Source organism: Globicephala melas, chromosome 3 (genome assembly GCF_963455315.2).
Source record: "Globicephala melas chromosome 3, mGloMel1.2, whole genome shotgun sequence".
Classification (NCBI taxonomy): Eukaryota; Metazoa; Chordata; class Mammalia; order Artiodactyla; family Delphinidae; genus Globicephala; species Globicephala melas.
The window spans coordinates 31,192,586-31,218,892 of NC_083316.1; the positions used below are offsets into that span (position 1 = coordinate 31,192,586).

Consider the following 26,307-nt stretch of genomic DNA (forward strand, 5'->3'; position numbering starts at 1 on the left):
TTAACTGGCTATACTCCAATATAAAATAAAAAGGTTTAAAAAAATTAAAAAATAGGGCTTCCCTGGTGGCGCAGTGGTTGAGAGTCCGCCTGCCGATGCAGGGGACACGGGTTCGTGCCCCGGTCCGGGAGGATCCCACGTGCCGCGGAGCGGCTGGGCCCGTGAGCCATGGCCACTGAGCCTGCGCGTCCGGAGCCTGTGCTCCACAACGGGAGAGGCCACAACAGTGAGAGGCCCGCGTACCGCAAAAAAAAAAAAAACAATTAAAAAATAAAACTCCTTCCTTCTCAGGGGTGGGATCTTCATTGTTTTTGTCATGGGAAGATGACTTCTCCCTGTGCTGTGGAAGAGGAGTGATAGAGGGTACAGGGGAGATGGACAAGGAACAGGAGGGGAACAAGGTTCTCTCTGAATGGAGAGGACAGCAATCCAGATTGCCCTGTTGTTATTTCAGTTATACTAGTTTTAGGCGATCTTATCCCCACATATCTGCTCTTGTGGCCACTTAAAAATTCTATCACTGCTCATTCCTTGGGTCAGATAGTAAAAGTTCTTATTAGAATATGTGTGCATGCAAATGCATGAGGGTGTATTGTTTTAGGAAGGGTAGAGAGTTAAATTATTAGCAATCACAATAAAAACCAATGCATCAAGTTTTATTCCCTGGAAGGTAAATGAATGTGGTCTAAGAGAGATATATTTTGAAAAGGAATGCGGGGAAAGGTTCATACATGGACATTTCCTGCAAATAGAGAACACGAAGTGGCCAGGGTTCAAGCTTCCTGGGGTTGAGGGAGAACTGAAAGAGAAAAAAAGGAGGATGAGGGGGGAACAACACAAAATTGTAAGTGTCAGTCAGACCCAGGATTGGTATGAGTTTTAAGATTAAGTTTGTAAAAGAGAGAGGTGGAGCATTTTGTTATTTTTGTCAATTCAGTCTGAAAAGGATTCAACTTGGCACCAATAAAGGTGAGGGGTGGGCAACAGATATTATTTGAATTGTAAGCATGATGTGTTGTCCCCATAAGCCATTTACTTTTTTCCCTTCCCACTTTTCATGAGAATACCTTCGGGTTGCATTCTTCAGTTTACAGTGCAGGACATCTGATGGGCACAAGAATCCTGTGGCTCATAGGGTAAACTTTCACCACATTTGGGCATTGGGTGGAGTTATTTTATCAATACAAGTTGGAGGGGTTTCGCACTCTTCTAGAATGGGCAACTAATGTCTGTTTTAAGATGAGCCACGGGCCATCTAAGGTGTAGGTGGCCTTTTGTGTGACCAGCAAAGACAAAGCCAAATGTCAGCCACATTAGAGGGCCAGGTGTCTGAGCAGCGGACGAGCCACGTGACTGTGCGAGCTGCTGCCCTGACCCCTCCCCGATAGCAGCAAATGTGCCCTGAGCACCGACGCTGTGCCAGCCGACAATCCTCCTCTGAGAATGTTGGCTGCCAGGCCCCATGGTGCACAGCTCCCAAGGGACCATCCACTTCTGTTAAGGGCTGCATTGGTGCTCTTCAGACAGAATGCAGCCTGAGTGTGCTCCTGGGAGTTGTACAAAGTAGTGACCTTTGTCCCTAACCTCTTATGAGCATCTCACCTCCCAGATGCCATAGATATGGACAAGCTTTTACAAGCCATGGGCCAAGTTTCCTAGGCCAACTCTTCTGGGGTCAAGGCAGGAGAGAGTGGGGTCTCTCAAGAAGCTGAGTGGGTGGGAAAAGATGGAGCGTGACCTTGCACTCATGTTGTATATAGGAGACAAAGGAGGCTCTAGGGCTAGAATGGGATAAGAGGCTTTGGAAAATGCAGGAACCCCCTCCTTCTTGAGCAAAGACAGAGGCAGGGACCCTCCTGGGAAAAGTCTCAGGAGTCAGGAACTATATTTTGAGGTATCCAAATGAGTACTACATGTGGTTAACATATTTCAGGAGTTTAGAGGCTTTGTGGGCTTTGTGGGCTAAATCATGTCATTTCTTCGAATATCCTCTAAATTTTTTTTTTTTTTTTTACCTTTAGTATGTATTGCTTTTATAATCAGAGATGGCAATAGCTACTCCTTTTTGACAAAATTAACTCGTGTGCTGAAAAAAGAGGTGGCAACGTAATATACACCATTAATTCTTTATTAATTATTTACAATTGTTTGATAATGACAATAATTATACATGCATATAATTATACATAATTATAATTTAAAAATAATTATGAAATTAATAATTAAAATAGTTAATTTCTATGAATTATTGAGAATGCCAAGAACGAATGAGCATTAGCTATGGCCTGGGATGTAGTCATCTTTTTCCAGATGTGTACTGAAGGGTAGAAGGTATTTCTGGCATCTGGGCCATCAGGACATGTGAGCTTCTTGCTTCCAAAAGTTTGTCATATCATGTGAACATCTGTGCTTGGTATATCCAACCCCTTAGTAATTATTAACTGAACTGAAAAGCACAGTTTTGCTATCCAGTAAGCCTCTGGTTTGAGGCAAGTTTTTTGTTATGGAAATTTGTTTCCCTGACCCACCAGTATTAACTCTGGTGTGCTCTGGTTTGAGATTCAGAGACCTAAATGATACCCAGGTTTCTATAGAAAGCTGACAATTTTTGCAACATCTAGTATATGCATTTGGAAATGTGAGCTTTCAAATTAATAAGATTTTGCCTTAGTTGTTGGAACTCATAATGCATCCCATAGCAAAGAGAAGAAGCCCCATCATGTCTGAAGCCCTGGGAAAGCGGGATTTTTAGCCCACACTATTCTCTTGTGGGGCAGAATTGCTTTATATCATTATACACATGAAAAATGTGAAAAAGATCTGCATTTCATGTCATTTCTTCCTTGCATTTTCCCCACCCTCCTTTCTCCCCTGTTTCTATAGTTCCGTAATTACAGACGCTTTGTAAAGTGCTTAGAGATACGGTTTATAGGGAAGATGTCATAGAAAATGAAGTTGCCATGCGTGTGGCTCTACTATCTCAATGTGAAGCATTTTGAGCACAAGGAGACTTTTCAACAGCAAATGAAAATGAAATGAACAAAATATTTTTGATTCATTCTAATAACACTGGCGAATAATTTCCTGTAACACCATGAGGTCAGAAAACCATGCTTAGTTTCCTCTGCAAGATGGATCAGAAATGTAAAAAGAAATATGAAGCCTGGAATGGTAGTAACTTCCAAATCTGGAGCTGAAAGGAAACTTGAATTCATTCGACCTTTTCATAGATGAGAAAATCAATACCTACATAAGTCAAAAGCTTTGCTGAAGATTGTGCAGGCAGTGGGAGGGTCAAGCTCAGAACCCTGGTCCCTTAGTTCCCAGCCGAGTATTTGTTTCGCTAGACTATATTGCCTCGCTCTACCTGCAGCCAGGGTTTGAGGTCATACAACCTCTCTCTTCCACTAGGATCTCTTCACTGTGCTTCACTGCAGAATCAGAATTTGGGGATCATCTTGACATAAACCTTAACAGATATAGGCTTCCAATCTTTGTATGTTGCATAAAGGGCATTGGAAAAAGAAATGCCACCCTGCTGGCTAAACCCACATGATGGGAAAAATGAGGAAGAATTATGAAAAAAATGAAGACATCGGGTTGTAAGAAGTACGGATATCAAAGCTTTGATTTATGCTCATGAACATTTCCAAGCAAATTTTTCATGTTTTCAGTTCTACCTCTTCACAGACTGAAATGTGCACCCGTTGGATTCCATTTCAAAGTTAAAATTCCAATTCAGTGAAGTTAAGATGAAGATCTGAGTTGACTCTTGTTTCAGTATGACCTAAGTCTCCTATCCATGCCAACTTTTTCATTTTTTTCTTTTTTATGCATTAATGATGGCTTCTTTCCTCCTTGAAGTTTAGCTCCATAAAATATCCTCTATAACTGTTCTACTTGTCACAGTCTAAACAATTCTCCAATCAAATTGTCCTGCCTAGCACAATACCTCCTCTCAGAAAGCCAAAAAAATAGTTATGGAGCAAACAAAGTGCAGCTGTGTTGAAGTTGTTTAATAGCCCGCCAATGTACAGTCCACCAATTGCACGGTGGGAGATGGGGGGTGGTCAGAGGGTGGGGGAGGGGTAGAGAGACAAGCATAGACACCCAAAGAAAGAGCAACAATTTTGATTTCAGAAACAAATTAAAGAGCACCTTTTTTTCCCAAAAGATACTTGGGGTAAGAATGCAAATTGTGATCTAATAATATAGGCTCCAGCATCAGGACTTCCCAGGGAGAAATCTTATCTGGAAAAGTTAAGCAGGTGGATGGCTGTTTCCGTGGAGATAGTTAGCTGCCTAGGGTGAAGCTCTCTGGGAGTCTTTGTGACATTCTGGGGTGTCCATTAGATGGGTGAGGGTGTCTTACCAGCGCTATAAGATCCCAAGGAGTCAATCCCATTGGCATGGCCAGACAGTCTTAACATCCTTGAAACTAGCTGCACATCATCAGAAAGTTAATTCTTTAGTGCTGGCGGGGGGGGGGGGGGGGGGGCGTGGAAAGAAAGGAGTTTTGGTTGGGGGCAGGGGAATATGGAGCGGCTGGTAAAAATGGCCTGAAGCTACAGAGAGTGTTTTACAATAAGCCATTGATGATGAAGAATTTCAGAGCTGAGGCAGAGACGTTATTAGCCCATGGGTGGGTTGTGAGACAAAGCAGAATGGGATTATTTCAAGTGCCCCCAATACGAATAGTGTTTTGGCCTTTCATCTTTAGGCTTCTGTGGAAATGTATGCTTCCAGATTCACATGTGCAAATCAGCCAGACGTCAGAGAAAGAGATGTGTTCTCTCTCCTACTGAGTTCTGTGAAGCACTAGATGGAGGGGTGTTTTGAAATCAAACTGTAACCTTTCTTTTGCTAAGATTCACTTGCTGAAAATAACAGAAGTCTTCAAATATTGTTGAATAATGTTTCAAGGGTAAAAATTGAATTCTTAGAGGTTTAGTTAGTCACTTACGTTCTATTTTAAGGAAACGTAAATCTTTATTTTTTTCTTCATTGCTTGAATATCTTTCCACTTTATTTGATGAGCTTTGTCCAGGTGACTCACAGATATTTGTGACACTTTTGCTGGTTTCATATTTCTGAGCCAGGCTCCATTTTATAGACCAGTTAGTTTTACCATCCGTCTCAGTAATTCTCAAATATTGGAATGTGTCAGTACCCATTGAAAGCCTGTTTTCGTTTGTTTGGTTTTTTTAATTTTTTAATTGAAGTAGAGCTGATTTACAATATTGTGTAAGTTTCAGGTGTACAACACAACAATTCTGTTATACATACATATATATATTCTTTTTCAGATTCTTTTTCCTTTTAGGTTATTACATAATATCGAGTATAGTTCCCTGTGCTAAACAGTAGGTCCTTGTTGGTTATCTATTTATATAGAGTAATGTGTATATGTTAATCCCAAACTCTTAATTTGTCCCTTCCCACTCTCACTTTCCCCTTTGGTAACCATAAGTTTGCTTTCTATGTCTGTGAGTCTCTTTCTGTTTCATAAATAAGTTGATTTGTATCTTTTTTTCTTTTAAGATTCCACATATAAACAATATCGTATGATATTTGTCTTTCTCTGTCTAGCCAGACAGAGACTTACTTTACTTGGTATGATAGTCTCTAGGTCTATCCATGTTGCTACAGGTGACATTATTTCATTCTTTCTTATGGCTGAGTAATATTCCACCATATATATATATATATATGCCACATCTTCTTTATCCATTCATCTGTCGATGGACATTTAGGTTACTTCCATGTCCTGGCTATTGTAAATAGTGCTGCAGTGAACATTGGGGTGCATGTGTCTTTTCGCATTATGGTTTTCTCTGGATATATGTCCAGGAGCGGGATTGCAGGATCATATGGTAGCTCTATTTTTAGTTTTTTAAGGACCCTCCACACTGTTGTCATAGTGGCTGTACCAATTTACATTCCCACCAGCAGTGTAGGAGGGTTCCTTTGAAAGCCTGTTAGATTGTGGCTTCTTGAGCCCTACTACCAGCGATTCTGATTCAGATGTGGGACCAAGGAACCTGCATTGTGACAAATGCTCTAGGTGATTCTGATTCTGATGCAGTTGGTCCACCAACGGCACTTTGAGAAACCCTGCCTTGCCTCCTCCCCTTCTAGTTGCTGTCCCCTTCTGCATGTCCTGCCCTCCCTCCATTTCCCACCGCCAGACAGAATTCTTTCAGGATTCATATCAAGGGGAAAGCCAGGGGCCCCAAACTTTCTCAAAGTCCATCACACATGTCATCAGCACCCAATTTCCCAATTATTCCAACTCCAATTCTTCCATCCTTTGGAATCAGTCTCTAATTCCCCCTGCTCTAGAATGTCCTCTAGAAGCAGGCAGAGTGAGAGATTAGGAATAACTTTTCTTTAGGCAAATCACAATTATCTCTTTAGCCTTTTGGTCCTTCAGCTACAAAATGAATCGGTTGGACAAGATCAATGGTTTTCAAAATTGTTTGGGAGGCAGAGTACCTATGAGCCTTTGTGGAAAACTATAGAATACAGAACTATTCAGTTAATTCCAGGAACAATTTTACTAAAAGAAAACTTGGCCATGCAATATAAAATCACAACCATGACCACATGAGTAGCAGATTGTCTTTCCCAAAGATGGCCACACCCAACTACATATCCCTTCCCATATGTTCTTTTTATAATGTGTCTGACACTCCTTTCACTGAGAAGTGAGCTCTATGTTACCTCCCCTTGAATCTGGGCAGGAATTTGTGGCAGCTCTGGTCCACAGAGTACAGTGAAAATGATATTTGCGAGCTCCAAGTGTAGGTCATAAAAAGAATATACTTCTATCTGGCACTCCCACCTCCCAGTGTACTTGTACCTGTCCCAGCCTCCATACTGTGAGGAAGCTCAACTATAATATGAGGCAATCACTCTGTCGTTAAGGTAGTGGTGCCACCCAGGTGTAATGGCTGGATTAAGGGAAGGAGAATTTTTGCTCTGCCAGCATTAGGACAATCTCTTATTATCTATATCTGTGCTGCTGAGCTTAAGAGTTTTCCAATTATATGCATTTAGGGGTTTTCTATGGTAGGCCTGGTCATCACAATAAGGAGTTTTTATTTTATTCTAAGTGCAATGGGAAACTGTTGGTGGATTTCAAGAAAAGGCATGACATTATTTATGTTTTAAAAAGATAATTCTGACAGGTTCATGAAGAATGGGTTGTGTAGACAAACATGGAATCTGGGAGGCCTGTAGGAGGTTATTTTAGGAAAAAAATTATGGCGGCGTGGACAAAGGTGGCAACAGTAGTGATAAAGATAAGTAGATGGATTTGGGATGTGCTTTGGAAGGAGAGATGACAGGATGTCCCAGTGGATTTGTCCTGGGGGGTGGTGAGAAAATCAGGGTTCTCTTAGCTTTTCGTCTTGATTACCCAGCTGGAAAATAGAGTCATTTACTGAGATGGTTAAGAAGGAGGGGGGAACACCTTTGTGTTAGGGAGATGTAGAAATCAATAGTCGTCTTTAGAGATCCTATGAGTCATCCACACAGATATATCAAGTCCAAGGAAGGATACAAGTGTGGAGTTGAGGAGAGAGGTCAAGGCTAGAAATGTAAATAGAGGCATCAGCAGCACATTGATGCTATTTAAAACCATGGGGCTGGCTGACATCAGGGAGAGAAGGGTAGCTGGGAAAATCAAGTGGGTAAAGGCAAAGCCCTGGATAATCCCTGTTTGGAGAATTGGTAGACAAGATGGCGCTGGCAAAGGAGGCTGAGAAGGAGATGCCATTGACAGGAAAACCGGGAGGGGTCAGCATGTTTACACGTGCTTAGAGCATGCCGATGGGAATAGAGGGGGAAAAAAGGCAGAAGAAAAAGGAAATAACCACAGAAGCAAAGTCCTTGAAAAGGTGAGGGAGGAGAGATCCAAGCACAAAGGAGAGTTGGTCTCTCATAGGAACAGGGAAAGCTTTGTGGCTGACCAGAGTGCGGACACACTGTGCATGCGCAGAGGCTGCAGACTGGTAGGTTTGATGTGGGAAGATGAGAGAGTTTGGCTTGAGTCACTTGCTGTAAACCCACTTGGTTTGTTTATTTGATAATCCTATGGGAAACCTGTTTATAAAAGTCAGCTGTTCTGGGAGAGTCGGAAGTTCCATTTGGCATTGCTCAAGGCGTTTGTATTGCAGATGAGCTCAAAGCTAAGATACGCACTGAGCAAATGGTGAGGTAGATAAGGCTTATCTTCAGAAACCCTCCCTCCCCCAACTCCTTCACCTCCTCACCCCTTTGTTCAGCGCTCTCAAAGGACGTTGATAACTCAGGTCAAAAAGAAAGCATCAGGACTTCCCTGGCAATCCAGTGGTTGAGACTCCGAGCTTCCACTGCAGGGGGCATGGGTTTGATCCCTGGTCGGGGAACTAAGATCCTGAATGCCAAGGCGTGGTCAAAAAAAAAAAAAAAAAGCATCAGACAAACTTCTCTACACCAAGCTATAAGGGCTTAAGTGACACCCTTCCCAGGACTGTTTGACTTTATAAAGAGAGTTCTGGGAAAAGGGAAGACAGTTCCCAACCCAAATTCCCATGGGGAAGATTTGGGGGGAGTGGCTTTTCTCCCTCGAATCCCAGTGGGGACAATAATCATAAACAATTACAGGACTAAGAAAAACATCAACCAAACCACTGTTTACAAATCTGATGACTGCTCACAGATATTTTCTGTTTCATCTTTCAAGGTATTTAACTGTGACATACTGTGAACCATCATGATGGGGGGAGACAATAAGGGAAGGAGGAAGGAAGAGGGAGGGAGAAGAGAGGAAGGAAAGAAAGTATATTGTTTGGCATAGTTTGTGGCTCTGTTATAATACCTCTCTAACTATCTATTTGTATATTTAGCAGCAATTCTAGTTGGAGTATCCAAGCATTGGGATTACAAGGTGATCTAGAGCAAAATGGACTTTTTATGAAAGTTGGTTTGATGACTACCATCAGTTACCACACTAATCTTTAATAATAAAATATAAAATTTCAGTTAAAGCATTTGTATGTCATATCAGATACAAAGGAAAGAAACAGAGCTTGGCTTTTGCATAATGAGGAGAAAAGCAGAATAATTCTAACAACAACAGTAATGATAATGGCAGTAGTAGCAGCTATGATATTGGGCATCTACTGTGTGCCCAGCACAGTGTTAAGTAATTGATATTACCCCATTTAATTATTCTTCTTTCATCTTGTTGATATTTTAAAAGCCCATACTTTCATAAAATAAGTAGCTGTAACGTTTGCAGACTTGGAAAGGTCAGGAATAAGGTGGCTCTCGAGACCTACAAAGGTAAAGGGAGGGACAGTGATCTTTAACAGTAGGATTTTGTCAAATTCAAAGAACATGTGTTCTCTGTGTTGATTTCTGCCTCAACTGTCCCTTCTCCACTCAAGTCAGAGGAAACGACACTTAGCATCTGCGTTCGCCTTTCCGCCTCAGCTCTAGATATTTCCCAGACTCTCCACGGATGGTGAATGTTGTGGAATGAAAATAGCTTAAGGTCAACCTATCCTACTGCAGAGAGTTATCACTCAGCATAAAGCCACGCCTGGCCCCCTCACCATTAGCCAACAGGTGACACTGAGGTTTATGCTATTTTGCATGGGGTGGCTCTCTGGTGGACAGAAGTCGGCAGCAGGTGTCACACCAAGCCTGCATTTGCATCTCATCTCTGCTATTTATTAGCTGTGTTACCTTGGGCAATTTCCTTAGCCTCTCTGATGCTCAATTTCCTCATTAGTAACGTAAGGAAATCCTGCTTTCTTGTTAGGATCAAATCAGAGAGTGTATATGAGCATACAGAATTTGTAAATGGAAAAGGAACACTGAAGGAAGTGGGGCAACAAAGAAAAGGAAGGAAGGCGGGGAGAGAGAGAAGAAGAAGAAGGAGAAGGAGAAGAGGAAGAAGGAGGAGGAGGAGGAAGAGAGAGAAAGAAAGTGCTTTGAAGACTGTAAATTGTTTTGCACATATAGGAAATATTTGTTTACTGGCTAAAATGCTGAATCAATTTCAACAAAAAGAATCATAATGAATAGCTAATAGTTTTCTCTTTCTCTCCTTCATCCGCAATAGTTTCCAATATCTGCCCCACCAAAACGTTTGTAAAGAGGTAAAATCATGGGTTACAACATCACTGTCTTGGGGCAATGCTAATGAGGGGAAAAAGAAAACAGTATGGAGGTTTGGGATAATTCAAAAGCTGAACAATCAGCCCCTGAATAATTGAGAGCTGCCGGCTTCTGCAGCACCGCTTCATGCTAGTAAGAGAGCTGGACACACAGCGAGGCATTGTGTACCCACACCCCCCTCGCCTGGCCCCAAACACAGGGATGAGGATTTGACCTTGACGCAAACTCCACCAAGTCCAGCACAGTCTGATCTGCCTTTGGTGCAGCAAGCTCTGTGTGTGTTCATTGTGTCTACATCACACATGTTTAAAATACAAGTCTGCCGTGGTTTCTAATGACTGCAGGGAAAATCAGGCTACCTGTCTGCATACATCACCTGAAGCAGAATTAAGAAAATATTTCCACTTGATTTCCTGAAAAAGTGTCAATGGAATGATTTTTAGGCCATGAATTTAGTAACAGGCAATAGTATAATTATTAAGTGAAATCTATAATATGTATTACATATATATCATGAATCTAATTATAAATTAAATATATATAATACATCTAATTATAAATTAATATAGATTTAGAAAATAAATGAATATATAATTAAGTGAAATCTATTTAGATTTTACTGGAGTTGGTTTTGCTATCTTGACTTCTGCATAAAAATGGGTATTTAAACTCCCACAAGAATCAGTAAAATATAAAATCCCTCCAATTCTTGTATTCTTCTGGACACTACTGCAATGGAATAAATAATCCTATCAGTCAGTGCTTGTGCTATGAAGGCTGTGATTTCTTTTACTCTGCAGCAGAAACCACGTGTCAACGGGCTCATTAGTACAGGGCAGATGCCAGTACCGTTTCAGAAGCGTGTGGGCACGGAGAAATTAATGCTTTCTGAGAATAAATGGGGTCAGCAGCCACTGCTACATTTCCAAATCTTTGGCCTTTCTCCTTAGTCTGGGAATGGAATGAGGTGTTTTTCCCGGAGGTCATTCTGTCACCTCCTTCATCCCACAGGAGGTGAGAACTCAGCCCTGGGCTGGAGGTGAAGCCGGGAGCAGGCACTGGCGTGGTCCCAGATACCGGCGTGAGGCTGGGCTCACGATTTCCAGGAAGCCCAGCTCACGTTGTGTAGGGCTCCATCACTGCCTTACTCCCCGGTAATTCTCTTCTCTGCTGATTTGTCAGGTTACGGGAGAGGCAACAACTTTGGAAACAATAAAAACAAACACTTGGATTGATGTGCCACAGACTGCCTTCTGTCATGCGTAGGAACAGGGATAACTGCTGGGGGCCAAGAAGGGATAGGATATGGGGTCTATTTGAAATGGAGCAGGTGTGTTTGCTGTGGAAAGAAGTCCCCGTGGTTCTGGTGCTGGCTAAATGGGGGCTGAAATCCTAAAGCCCAGGGCAGACACCCCTGCTTAAGGACTTGACCCTGCTCCATCCACAAATATTTCTGTGATCAGAATCATGCTCTGTCCATGAATTAGCCTATAGAGAATTTCTAAACATTCAGACTATAAAAGAGTCAATGACCAAAACACACACGTTCTTTCATTGTGAGAATGAGAAGGGAGGCCTTCAGATTTAGTCTTCAAAACAGCTCAGTGCCAGTTCACTCTGTTGTGACCCTCATGTGTTATTTCTTTGAAACCATCGGGTCTTGCCAAATGCAGGGCAGGACAGGAGCATCAGAGGGAGACCTTGGCAGCACGAGGGGGACCAAGGACAATCTTGAATAAGTATCGATCAAAAGGCTGGACCTTCATCCTAGGGCTCAGATTCTTCAAAAATGGCTCCTTGGTATCTAAATTACCAAATTTGGATAAATTCTTTTTAAAAAACAGTTCATTCATATAAAATCATTTTCCTTAACATCAAAGTATCTAGAAAAGAGGCTTGTTGTTTATAGAAGTATGTTTCCTCCCCTGAACTGCACAGTAAGCACCACTTTAGGACTTTCTTCCACTGTCTTGCTTGAATCATGAAGTCGCTTGTGGCAGAGACTATGTGATCTCTCACCAAACCATTTCCATTTTCTTCCCAGGCACGCGGCTGGGATGCATGTCCCAGCCTCCCCTGCAGTCAGGTGCAACCGTGAGACTGAGTTCCACGCAACGTGGGCAAAAGTGATGTTTGCTTCCACTGCCACCCCCAAGCCTGGTCCATAAAACCTCCTTTGCAATCTTCCGGGCTCCCTCTTTTACTGATCACTGGCTGGAAGCAGAGGAGCCAGGAGAAGATGGGGGGTTTAACCTGGGGTCCTCAGACCCCCAAAGAGGTCTGTGGACAGAATTCAGGAGACATGAGAAGTTGAAAGGGGAATTAATATGCAACTTTATTTTCTGCAGCTAACAGACATTTAATAGTTTCTTCAATTATGAATGAAAGCAACAAACCACAGTAAAATTAATAGCATCTGTTACTTTGTCACTAATAGAAATGACAGATATTTTCATATCACATTACAGTGGTTGATGAGATCCCAAAATGCTGTGTGATCATCACCACTGTGACGTTATGGTAGTTCTTATTAAAACAAGTGCCTATATCACCATTTCTTTAATATTTTGATAACAGTATTTCAGTATTTTTGATGTTGCTATCTGAAGTCATTCACTGTATGCATTTAAAAATAATATTTAAAAAATATTATTCTGGGGTTGGTCCTTAAGCTTCACCAGACTGCCAAGTGGGTGGGTCCATGACACAAAAAAATTTGAGTTCCTGCCTTGTGGGTGGTGGGCCCATGAGATAGAAGGATCCTGGAGTCCTGAATGACTGCTTGGAGCAGACCCCTCCCCTTCTTCTACTCCCTCGCTCATTCTCCCATCAATTCACATTAACCTGTGATGTGAGAGGGAAATAAACAATTGTTTCAACAGTTAGTCTACTACCGATTTGCTTCCACAGGAAGGTAAGTAGGGAGGAAGTTAACATTCGTGCTGATGTTAACATTCTGACACTCAGGTTGCCAAGTCTCACTGGCAGGCATCCCGCTGCTGGACTTTCTCCTTTGTGATGCTCAGCGAGGGCTCCTTGGGATTCAGCAGAATGAGAGCACCTCGTTCCCCAACATTCTCAGACTGCGTTCTCCCTCGGCTGTATCCAAGTTCAGCTTGGGAAGGGACATAATGCAGCTGGTGTGGTTGCTCATAAAAGTGGCATGAAGTAGCAACTGCCTATGTACACCACAGTTGTGTAAAAACACCCAGCTGACCAGCTCTTTAACCAGGAGACTTAAAGCAGTGAGCCATGGAGAACTCCATAGCACTCTGTCTTTTTCCTTTCAAAATTAATATTTCTTTCACTGGGGAAGCCATTACTTCTAAAAAATATATACATTTATTTATTATTTTTCTTTATAAATTTATTTATTTTATTTATTTTCGGCTGCATTGGGTCTTTGGGCAAGCAGGGGCTACTCTTCTTTGCGGTGCCCGCGGGCTTCTCATTGATGTGGCCTCTCTTGTTGCAGAGCACCGGCTCTAGAGAACAGGCTCAGTAGTTGTGGCATGTGCGCTTAGTTGCTCCGCAGCATGTGGGATCTTCCCGGACCAGGGCTCGAACCCGTGTCCCCTGCATTGGCTGGCGGATTCTTAACCACTGCGCCACAAGGGAAGCCATATATTTATTTTTTAAGTTGGTTTTAAAGCAAAAAAATTCTGATGTGTTCATCAAATTTGGTATTTAAATGAGTGAAGAGATTGTGATTACCAGTGGCCAAGCATACGCTTCTTGTTATAAGTTTAGCTGAAAATCACTTTTTCTTTCCCTTTCTTTTCCTGATTTCACAGAATATTTTCCCACAATTCTATTTTAATGGGCTCCTAATGATGTTCTATGTATTTGCTTGTACGTTATTGGAGAGCCGTGGGTTTATAAGCTTAATGAAGTTGATGATTATAGAAGTTCAAACGAAAATCACACCTGTAACATATGCAGTTCTTTTTTAACCTCAATATACTTGTCAGTAGCTAATGCATCAATATTGTTTGACTTTTAGCCTTTTACATAGTCATATGGGCAAACAAAATACTGTAACTACATTCCTAGGTTCGCAACAGTTAAGCTTCAAGGAAGCATATGACACACTTAAAATTAGTTTTATAATTTAATTTATTGTTTGAATAGATAATGTAATGCAGACAATATCCAAACAACGTAAAAGATCATCTAGTGAAAAAGCAAGTCCTTCTCTTTCCCTTGCCTTCTAGAAACCCAATTTCTCTGAAAACTACCACTATTACCCATTTCTTATATATCTTTTCAAAGGTATTCTATGTCTGTTTAAATAAACATGTATATATTTATTTTCCCACACAAATATGATATTATACTTAAATGCTTTTTTGGAACCTTTCTTTTTTAACCTAACAATATCATCCAGCAGATCTTTCCATATCAACGTATAAAGGACTTTTTCCCTTTCTGTATAGTATTCCATCCATTTTAGGGATGTACCATGTTCTGTTTAACCAGTGCCTATTAATGGACATTTATGTGGTTTCCAATCTTTTGCTATTATAATATTGCAATGGATATATTTGCCCAGGAATGTCACTTTGCACATATGAGAGTGCCTGTCTGTTAACCAAATACCAAGGAGCAGAAGATATGAGCATTTTTATTCTGAGAGATACATAAAGGACTATGATTATACAATCATGTTTTTATAATGACCAATGTTGGACTCTTCCACTTGGGAGGAATTCTCATGATGCAAGGAGCCAGCAATTCGCTTGGCCTCTCTGGACCTTGCTGAAGGGCTAAGTAGGTACAAGAGCCTAGACCTAACGATGGTCAACCAGAAACGAATTTGCAGGATGCAGAGACATCTGGGAGCTTGGGGTGGGGCAGCTAAGACAGGGGTGAGAGGAATGGGCTAATGACATATAGAATTAAGACCACCTGGCTGAAGATGCCAGGAAATGCACAGGTTAGGGAAGGGCAGCTACCTGGAAAAGATCATTGTGCAGTTGTAGTGAAGGGGAGAGACAGAGAGAGACAGAGACAGAGACCGAACACGGAGCCTGGAGTTACAAGACCCAGCTTTGAACTCCAGCTCCACCACTTACGAGAGCTGTGTCAATCTGGGACCAATTATCAAGGCAAGGTTGTTGTGGGTGATACAGAAAGGGTGCATGTGAAAATGCTTGGTTAACAGTTTGAACTTTTTTTCTATTTACTTCATTATTTATTATTTTTTTATTGAAGTAGAGTGGATTTACAATGTTGCATTAGTTTCAGGTGTACAGCACAGTGACTCAGTTATATATATATATATATATATATATATATATATATATATATGTATATATGTATTCTTTTTCAGATTCTTTTCCCTTATAGGTTATTATAAAATATTGAGCAGAGTTCCCCGTGCTATATAGTCAGTTATCTATTTGATATATAGTTGTGTGTATCTGTGAGTCCCAAACTCCTCATTTATCCCTCTCCCCCAGCCCTGCACTTTCCCTTCTGGTAACCATAAGTTTGTTTTCTATGTTTGTGAGTCTCTCTGTTTTGTAAATAAGTTCATTTGTATCCTTTTTTTTAGATTCCACATATAAGCAATATCATATGATATTTGTCTTTCTCTGTCTGGCTTACTTCACTTAGTATGATCATCTCTAGGTCCATCCATGTTGCTGCAAATGGCATTATTTCTTTCTTTCTCATAGCTGAGTAATATTCCATTGCATTATATATATATATATATATATATATATATTTATACACACCCACACCACATCTTCTTTATCCATTCATCTGTTGATGGACCTTTAGGTTGCTTCCGTGTATTGGCTATCGTAAATAGTGCTGCTATGAACATTGGGGTGAACTTAACAAAGGTTAGTGGAATCTGAATGAATTTACGTTTCAACATGTCTAGGCACAAAGGAATACTAACTTCAGAAAGTTCATCGGGACATCAACTCCATAAGAACTGGAGCTGTGTCTGGCTTGTTCGCTGCTGTGTCTGCTGAGCCCAGAATTGTGGCCGGTGCTGAACAGGTGCCCGATGAACATTCACTGAAGGAGGGAAGTTCAGGCCATCTCTACTCCACTGAGGAAGGAAATGAACCAAAGAGAGAAGGAAATTAACCAGAGAGCCTGGTTAAGGCTGGAGATAGAGTTTTGAGAGTTACACACTCATAATTATTAGTCCTAATCATTCTTTATAAGGAAAACCTAGCAATGCAGATATTTTATGAAAATTTGTCGATTGCATAAATGAATGGATGAATGAATGAATGAACTTCAGAAAGTATTTCACGAAGTCGATGAGTTTCCCCAACCCGAGAGGAAGAAAAAGATTATTTTTATTTGAAATATTTATGTTACAGTGACTTGAACAGTTGACAAAGTTATTCTATATTTTACTTTTTTGTATGTTTAACTATTTTTTGACCTATGTTTTGCTTGGGATAAATTAACACATATGTTGTTGGCCACATATTTCTAAAGTCTGTTTTACGTCTTAATGTAGTTTATGTCTCCATATGGAAATACACAGATAAGGAGGAAATTCCTCAAACTTTCTCAATGATTAGGGTTTTTGAAATTAAATGAGGAAATTGAGGTAAATGATCTCAAATGCCCCCCTTTGGCCTAAAATTATAGAATTTTGAGAATAAAAGCACAAGGGGAGAGCAGAGGTTAAAAAAAAAAAAGCCCGGGATTCCTGTGGGACAGGAATCACATTATACTTGGAGGATGATAATAAACACCTCACATTTATAGGGTGTTGACTAAGGGCCAGGCCTACATGGCTTGTTTCACTTGATCCTTCCAACCCCTATAAAACGGGTGTGGGAAATTTTGCGTGGTGTCCAGCAACTGGAAAGGAGGAGATCATTCTAAGCACAGACCACGATTTGAAGCAGCAAAGTTGCCAACAATAACACGCTTTGTAAAAGTAATTGCTGCCCCAAGTCAAAGAACTGTTCCCCCCACCCTTCCCCCAGCTGAAAGGGCTATTAAATCTGGGGGTGGTCTCTCCAGCTACAAAGACACACAGAGATAATGTCACCTTTGACTCTGAGGGACAGGGTTCTGTGTGGTTACGGCTTCATGGAACAGGGCTTCTTTGCTTGCTGTATCCCTTTCTCTAGAATCAGTTCTTCCCTTAATTGGTGATACTTTCTCCTTTCTAGTTTCTACTTCTGTTGTGAACTGACCTAAGCCAATGTAGCAGCATAGCGTTCTCAGGTTCTTTTTATTTACAGTGGGTGTATATCAATGATCAGAAGTAGGTGAGGACTGCAGATCTCTGAGCCCGTCATCACACTACAGGTAATAAAAGCAAGGCTCAGACAAATTCTGCTCCCACACAATTAGTTATTATTTATAAAATGTATTTATTGACAAGCAGGCATCAAAGCATATAACTTAATGACTTCTAGTTCTTGCCCTTTTGTATGCTCCCATTACTTCCGGTTTGAATGGCACATTTGGGGCAAATGCCACAACATCCTAGAGTTGCAGTTCAGTTAACCTTGTCGTTATCAGGCAACCAGAATCCTCCAAGCCAGCAGTGGACTTGGGACTATTCTGGAATTCAGCCTCAGGAACCATTTTATTGTGTGAAGAGATTTATATTCTTAAACGCTGTCCATTCAAGGACAGGCAGTGTTTCTGCTTATTCTAGCCTAGTAGCTGGAAAACTTGGTGCAAAGGCCAAATCTGGTCTGTGCCTATTTTGTAAATAAAGTTGTACTGGAACACAACCATGCCAATTCATTTAGTATTGTTTATGGCTGCTTTTGTGCTATAACGGCAGAGTTGAGTGATTGTGACAAAGATGGTTTGCCCGCAAAGCCAGAAATAATTTACCATCTGACCCGTTTCAGAAAAAAAAAAGTTTTCTGACCCCTGCATTAGCCAATCCACATATACTAAGCACGACTGTTTTCAGCAATGAAAACCCATTGCTAATATCCATTTTGCTAATTAGCAAAACCTCTGGTGTAGATCAGAGATAAATAGAGCTGAAGTGCTTACAGCAGCTGCTTCTGGAGTGTGGCCTTCTTATTAAATATTAGATGACACCCCCAAAGTATGCAAGTTCTACTAGGGTCATAGTAGACTCAGAGTATTTATTAAAACTAACACACGTTTATAGAACATCGTCAATTTTGAAATTTTAAAAGTAAGTTGCAGTCATCATAAGACTTTCTTTTATTGCTTCTCAAAGCTCATTTTTGTTAATGATTATGATTAAATTTTCAGGTACTCTCATATCAATATTAAGCCCAGAGTTTGAAAATTATGTTATCCAATTGGATCTCAATGCAATAGCTAAGATAGAGCAGTTTATTATCATCCCATTTTACAGAATGCAAAACCTAAGGTCCGAAAGTATATCTACTTTTCTCACAGTTGCAGAACTGATGAGTGAGGCTTGAATCTGAAGCTTTTCATTTTCCATATCTTATCGTCTCTTCTCTACACCATGATAATTTTCCAATAGCAACAATCAATTGATCTTTTTTTTTTTCTTGGAGCAAACTGCAGATTCTAACTTCAGCCAATAGAAATATATTCTGTCTTCAGAAAGAAAAGAAAAACATTCTCAGAAACTTCTTGATTATTTTGCAAACAGACTTTGCCTCCTTTCTCCACATTGTTTATTCTTAAAGTTGTAGAGCCACCATTGGGTTGCAGGATTGGTTACTAGATGTGGGGAGAAATTTCCCAGAGGAATCAAAGGAATGAGGGTAAATGCTTGAAAATGGATCTGTTTCAGCAACCACATAAAATGAGACCCTACAGAGTCAAAGAAGTCTTTGAAGGACCACCCGGACTTAGAAGTCTGTAACTAGCACAGCATAACAAGGCTCCAGGGCTAGTCATAGACTCAGACATGTTAGAAAAGGAAGAAGCTCATTATTAGGTCGACGAGTTCACTCCACCTCACTGTACAATGCTGGGTTGTTCTCCCAGCTGTGTTGGGCTGCATGGGAAATTCATTTATTATTGATTAGCGGGGGGTTATGAGAACTGGTGTGGCATCTCCTCAGCCTTTTCTCAGCCACTCTTCCCCATGACTGTGACCTGCAATTCCCCATAATCTATTCCTTCCCACCCTATGGCATCATCTTGGTTGGATTTAAGCCCATAATTGGTGCTGGTGCCTTTTGCTTCTTCTACCTGCAGGTTCTGAGTTGGAGACGGGAGAGTCTTTCCTCCAAGACCGTCCCTTCATCTACATGGGCTCTAATAGGCCTCCATCATTACCATAACTGGTGGAGAAGAAAAAAGAGCAGGTATTATAGTCAGGAATAAGAATGTTAAGCTATGAGCCCAAGGAGGAAGCTAGAGGGCATCTTTCCAGACCCTAGTGTGATTGTCTGCAGGTGACTTGGATGACAAGTCATAACCATATGGATTCTAACAGCCATTGAGAACCCGCATTGGAAACTTTTAAAAACAACTTTAAAGCAACAAGTCAGTAGTGTAAAGAGACAAAAATGAGTTCAGGTGTAAGTCTACCAGTAGATAGTAAAAAAGCAGTAATGTTAGGAGAAGTCCCTGTGTGTGTGTGTGTGTGTGTGTGTGTGTGTGTGTGTGTTGAGAAGACTCTAGTCTCTTAAAGATACTTCTCATTTCTGAACTTTTGAGAATCTTCTTTGTGATTCTTCTAGTTGACTTTTTGATGATGTGTGGAAATAGCAGTGCCAATGTTGGAGCAAGAGAAGACTTTCAAATGTTTGAGTTTGAGATTAAATATTTATGATCCAGTCTAAAAAGAAGAGTGGAGGGGGAGGACAATGAAATCTTGAATACTGATTTTGGGGGAGAAGACTGATTCCTCTTTTAAAGATAATTTACTTGCCACATAATACTAACTTCAGGACTATGTAGTGAATCATTCAGGATGGGTTAGGTTGTCCTGCAGAAACAAACAACCTCAAAATCTCAGTGGCTTAAAACAACCAAGGTCTATTTTTCATCCATGGAACGTACCCATTATGAGTGTTGACTTCACTCTGGAACACAGGATTACAGGATGGCTGCTCTAAGGAACAGGTCTGATCATTGTGACAGAGAATAAGAGCTTTGGAAGGACTTGAATCAGCAATTAAATGCTCCAGCCCAGAGTAACGTTTGCTCACAACTCATTGGCCAGCAGTGGTCATGTGCTCCATTCAATCACAAGGGCCCAGGAAGTATAATCCTACCAAGTACCTGAAAGGCAGCTGAGAATATTTGTAAAATAGTACTAATGACTTCCACATGTCATTAAGATTGACAGGGCAAATTTTGACCTGTAGTATGTTCAAAATCACACACGTCAAATGCTTCTGGTAAGGCTGACTTTTAAAAAGCAGACACAGTATCTAGAGGATCTACCCGACGGTTCTCTGCACTTGGAGAGTAAACATGGGGATCTCCTGGAAAGTTTGCAAAACACTGATGCCTGGGTCCCACTCCAGGGATTCTAAGTTAACTAGTTTGAGGTGCAGCTTGAGCACCAGGATTTTTTAAAGCTCCCTGAAGTGATGCTAAGGTACACCCAGAGTAGAAAGTCAGTGATCTCTTCTAAGCATCAGGGCTTTACCGTGATTCTCAACTCCAATACTATCTGTCCATCTGTGTGGTCTTAAGTCAGTTAACCACTCTGGGTCTCTGTTTTATTATCTGTGGAATTAGGGGTGGAATACAATGACTTCTACAGATACTTCCAGCCTTAAAAATCTCTCCTAGACTACTGATACCTACTTATGAGGAGTTTCAGAGCTCAAGTTCATGTGTAGGTGCAGCCAAATTACTCTGTACGTTCATCTGGTTAAAGCTCCACTATCTTCGATAATGGAATAAAGGCAATAATTGGCAGGAGTCTTTACCAGGTAAGTAGCTGCGTTTTTCCAGCAAACCAGGAAGCCTGGCCAGACTTGGGGATAAAGTCATGTTATAAGAAAAGATATGGAGTTAACTTGATCTCTTGGTTATTTGTGGACTGAGGGTGAACTTCCTGCTCTAAGATGAAAAAATTGTATGACCTAAGGCTATTCAGATAAAAATAAATTTTAAGAAGCCACTTCCTTCAATTCTTCTTGCTGAAAATGAAAACGTTAAAGGTTTCACAATTTCTTCACCATGTAATCCTATCTCAGTGCTGTCAGTGTCTTAATAGTGTATTGATTGGCTCGCACTCCTGCTATCTTTAGAGAAGCATTATAACTCTGTTGGGCCAAACATAAAAAACTACTTTTAAAGACCCTTTTAAGGGTTTTTTGATTTTTCAAAAGCTTCTTAGGGGTGTATTGAGCTTCCCTGGCAGCTGGAATTAACTCTACAATGCTCTTTCTCTATTTCTGACACAGTGAATTCATCTGAAGCCGGCAGGTTATCAATGACTCACAGGCGGGAGAAGATAAGGGGGTCCTGGAGATAAATTAATGTGGTAATTAGTTACACGAACACCTGTATTTTTAGGCTCTAAGTGCTACCGTTGCATTGGAAACTCGTGATAATTATCAACAGCCGTCTTAAATATGTGAAGTTGAGTAGTATTAAGGGGTAGAAAGTGAGGAGAGAAGATAGATTGTAAAAATGAAAACTGAGTGTAAAATAGCATTAAACTATTTTTCAATTATCAAAATGCCTGAGAGCTGAAAAAAGACAAAATCTTCATTTATAGCTCTACTATATTTATTCAATGTCTGCATCTCTCTTCTTCAGTTATTAGAAAAAAGCATCAGAATAATTTTTATTGAATGCTTGGAAAAATATTTGATGATAATACACCAAAATGTTATCGCTGTGGGGGATGGTATTATGGGTGAGTCTTTTTTCTTCTTTTGGGAATCTCTGTGTTTTCACTACTTTTCTCTGTTAAGCAAAAAATTTTTTACCTTCACTCCTTCACTGTGTTTTGGGGAAAATTACTTAACCATCTTGAGCCTCGTTCTCTACCTCAAAATGAAGATAATAATAGTATCTACCTCAAAGAGTTGCGGTATTAGATTAAATCGCGTGAAATAGCTGATACTTGATCATCTTTTGACCTATGAACTTGGCAACTTGACATGGTTCAATGTAGTAGTAAACATTTAGCATTGTGCCGACAAATACTAAGCACTCAGGTAATATTCACTGTGAAAGAATGTTAAGGAAATACAGGGAGAACAAATTTAAAAATAGATAGGACATAATATGCAATTTAAAACATTACGTTTATGGAGGTATCATTTGCATATAGTATACAGTTCTAGAAAAGCTGACAAACGCATACAATTGGGTAACCACAGTCAAGATACAGAGCAATTCCATCATCCGCCCCAAAATGCATCGTGCCTCTGGTAGCCAGCCCCTCCCCCCTCCCCAGCCCCTGGCAACTGCTGGTGGTTTTCTGTCCCTATAGTTCTGCCTTTAATATGAATTTCCCCCCTGACTTGAATTAAGTAAATGTATTCATTTGCCTCCTTCCTACGCGGACAAACACTTTCAGAGGCAGAAGGGAAGTGCCGTCACTCTGGCCAGCCGCCGATGAAGTTCCTTGAGAGGAGCCACTTTTAATTTGCTCTGAAGGGTGGAGGATGCTGGGGTTCAGGGTGTGAAGGGGGCAGGGACAGGCATTTGCTGAGGCTCGACTTCCAGGAGTAGAGGTTCGTTCCTCGTGAAAGGAGGCGAGAACGTGCTCAGGCAGCCCGTTTGGGCTACTTTTCCTGGGACCCAGTGTGGTTTTGGATTCTGATTTTTCTGTTGATTGTAACATGTACACAGCTTGTCGGAGGTCTTAGGACCTAGGGGTCATTTTAAATTCCGTATCTCCAAATAGCGTTTAGCAAAGAGCCCTCTTCAGTCCGGTTCTCCTTTTAGAAAAGTGCCCAACCTGTGGGTGTAGGCGAAGCTCTCCTTTCTTGGATGCTGGGGCACTTTCATCAGGGTCAAGCTCATTGTCATGCTCTTGGAGGTATTTTTTCTTGCCCTCTTAGCATCCCTTCATGATATCACTTGGCTGCATATTATTGGCCATGGCATCCAGTTGATGATCTTTATCATCTTGAAAATAGAATGTCACTCCCCTGTGACAAGCCTGCAGTGCTCCCTTGGGCTCACAGGATGAAACCTGGCTTCCTTTGCCTGGCAAATAAACCCTTCACCATCTGACCCCACCCGGATTTAAACAGCACCATTAATCAGTTTGATTTTGGGGGTCATGTAGAGCCCAGTACCCACCACATAGAGAACCCGGAACTTTTGCAAGCATAGGTCACTTATTAGCTAGAAAACAAATTACAATAAAATTTTTTTGGTATCACAGACAGAGGCTGCTTCCCATAGTGGAAAAGTGCACCGATTTGGGAGCCCACCTGCTTTTCTTTGGACTCTGACCATTCCTCCTACTAGTCCTATGAGCTTGGGACAGTTACTTAACCCTCCATGCCTCTGTTTCCTCATCTGTGAAACTCAAAGGCTTGTGGTGAGGAAAATGGGAGTCCCTTAATGATGTCACACTCTCCCAGGATTCTCTACCTTTGCACTTGCCGTTTCTGCCTTGGAACATGCCTTCTCCGCCTCTTTGAACACACAGGGAATCCATCTGGCAGCTTTATTGTACGGAAGTTGCTGGGATTGCTGTCTTCCCACCGATCTGTACCCTCCCTGAAGGAGGAATAGCACCTAGAACTTAATGAGTCTTTACTGAGTACTCAGTATTTACCGAGTGCTTATTATAGGCAAGGCATTATTTACCTTTTACATATATTAATTCGTTTATCTCCATAAAAACTCCAAGAGCTGGGTACTATCGTTTTGCCCACTTTACAGATAAGGAAACTGAGGCTATGTAATTTGTCTAACTTCACCCAGCTAGGGAGAGGTTAAGATGGATTTCAAAGAGTCTACATTTGTAATCATTGGGCTGTATCGAGAGTAGGATCAACTAACTAAATAAAAACTACAGTCCAGGGCTTCTCAAATAATTGTGTCCATGAGTCACCTGGGGACTCTGTGAAAATGCAGATTCTGATCAATAGGTCTGAAGCGGCACCGAGATTCTGACTTTCCAACAGGCTCCTATCCCGTGGACTACACTGTGAGAATCAAGGCCCTAGACGTGTGGTTCAAAGCTTTGTTTGTTGGTTTTTTTGGTCTCAGGACACTTTTACACTATTAAATATTACTGAGGACACCAAAGAGCTTTTGTTTACATGGGCTATATCTGTCGATATTTACTGTAATAAAAATTAAAAATGAGAAATTGAAAAAGTATTTTTAAAATATTTAAGGAAACCCATTACATGTTCATAAAAATAACGCGTTTTAATGAGAAATAACTATATTTTTCAAAATAAAAGATTAGAGAGAAGAATGGCCTTGTTGCACATTGCTGCAGATCTTTTTAACGTCCAGTTTAATAGAAAAGGGCTGCATGCTCACACCTGCTTATGCAATCTATTATCATATGACGTGACATGCAGCCTCTGAAAAACCCCATTGTGTTCTCAGGAGAGAATGCAAATCAAAAAAAGCAAATGGCATCTTAATATTACAGGAATAGTTTTAACCTTACAGACCCCATGAGAAGGTCTCAGAGACCCCACCCAAGGGTCCCCAGACACTACCTTAAAAAAAACCACTGCTCTAGACCACTCTTAAGAATCCGAGAAAACTCTGAAAGTCATTATGTTCATTGTGGAGTTGGACTGTTGACATTTCCTAAAATTTCTGACTTCTAAAATTCTGTGAGGATACTCTTTCTGAATCTAGATTTTGTATCTATTCCAGTTGCAGTTTTCATCCTCATCTGCATCCTCTGATGGTGCCTGGTCATAGTCTCAACACAGAGAAGACTCTCTTCAGAAAACCATCAGCCAAAAAGGTAGTACTCTCTGTCTTTTTAAAAAAATTTTATTTATTTGGCTGCGTTGGGTGTTCATTGCTGCATGTGGGCTTTCTCTAGTTGCAGTGACCTGGGGCTACTCTTCATTGTGGGGTGCAGGCTTCTCATTGCGGTGGCTTCTCTTGTTGCGGAGCATGGGCTCTAGGTGCGTGGGCTTCAGTAGTTGTGGCACGTGGGCTCAGTAGTTGTGGCTCGTGGGCTCTAGAGGTCAGGCTCAGTAGCTATGGTGTACTGGCTTAGCTGCTCTGCGGCATGTGGGATCTTCCCGGACCAGGGCTCGAACCCATGTCCCCTGCATTGGCAGGCAGATTCTTAACCAGTGCGCCATCAGGGAAGTCCCGGTAGTACTCTCTCTAGATAGAATATTGATGAAGAAGAAGGTCAAGTGGAAAAACATATTTTATTGAATTCCTTAAAGATTTTTAAAAATCACTTTAGAATAGATCATCCTAAACTAATGTATTAAATGACTTAAAGCTAGTAGGATTTTATGCTATATACATTTACTACATTTATCTTTAGTTTTTTTGTTCACACATGGTTTCACAATTTTTAAAATAAAAGATGTAAACTGAAATCATTTGATATGCTTAAATATCGTATACCCACTTCTTGTCCCTAATTTTTAATACCTTACTCTTATGCCTGGATTTCCAAGTTTATACCAGGTGTTCTCAGGAGAACATTTGAGTAGGTTCCTGGGCTCTTTGATTTGCACTCCCCTTTGAGCTCTGAAATGTTTCCTTAGCACATTTGCTTCTCCGCTGGGTCTGTATCAACTGACTCCTCTAACTGTATGTCGAAGGAGTTATGCCCATTGGTAAATCTGTTCATCATATGTTAGGGCAAGGAAAATAGGACCCTGTGAGTTCAAGCCTTCAGGCTGTCTCTGGAAGAATATCTCCTCAAGCCTTGATGCTCTCAATTCAGAGAATCATAGGATGAGGAGGGATCTTCAAGGTCATCTAGACCCTTGCTACTCAAGGGTCAAGGCACAGGCACCACCTGGGAACTTGTTAGAAATGCAGAGTCTCAGGAGCCACTCAGACCTACTGAATCAGAATCTTCATTCTAACAAGATCCCAAGATATGAAGTGTGCATGTTAGTGTTTAAGAAGTGCGACTCCAGACCAGCCCCCCACCCAGTGGAGAAATCCTATCTGCAGCGTCTTCCCCTGGGGCTGCCCCTCAGTGCTCATAAGTCTTTACCTTCAGGCTTTGGGATACAGATCAGTGATTCTAGATCAATGATTCCCAAGTTTGATTGCACATTAAAATCACTT

General features: G+C 41.0%; 1 protein-coding gene across 1 annotated transcript in view; it reads left to right on the top strand.

Annotated features, from left to right (window-relative positions):
* EGFLAM (EGF like, fibronectin type III and laminin G domains) overlaps positions 1 to 26,307 on the top strand; it is a 541,883-nt gene that overhangs the window by 332,804 nt on the left and 182,772 nt on the right. Inside the window, exon 5 of the mRNA XM_060295410.1 lies at positions 24,910 to 25,003. The gene's annotated coding sequence lies outside the window, so the exon portion shown is untranslated. The remainder of the gene's footprint in view (positions 1 to 24,909; positions 25,004 to 26,307) is intronic.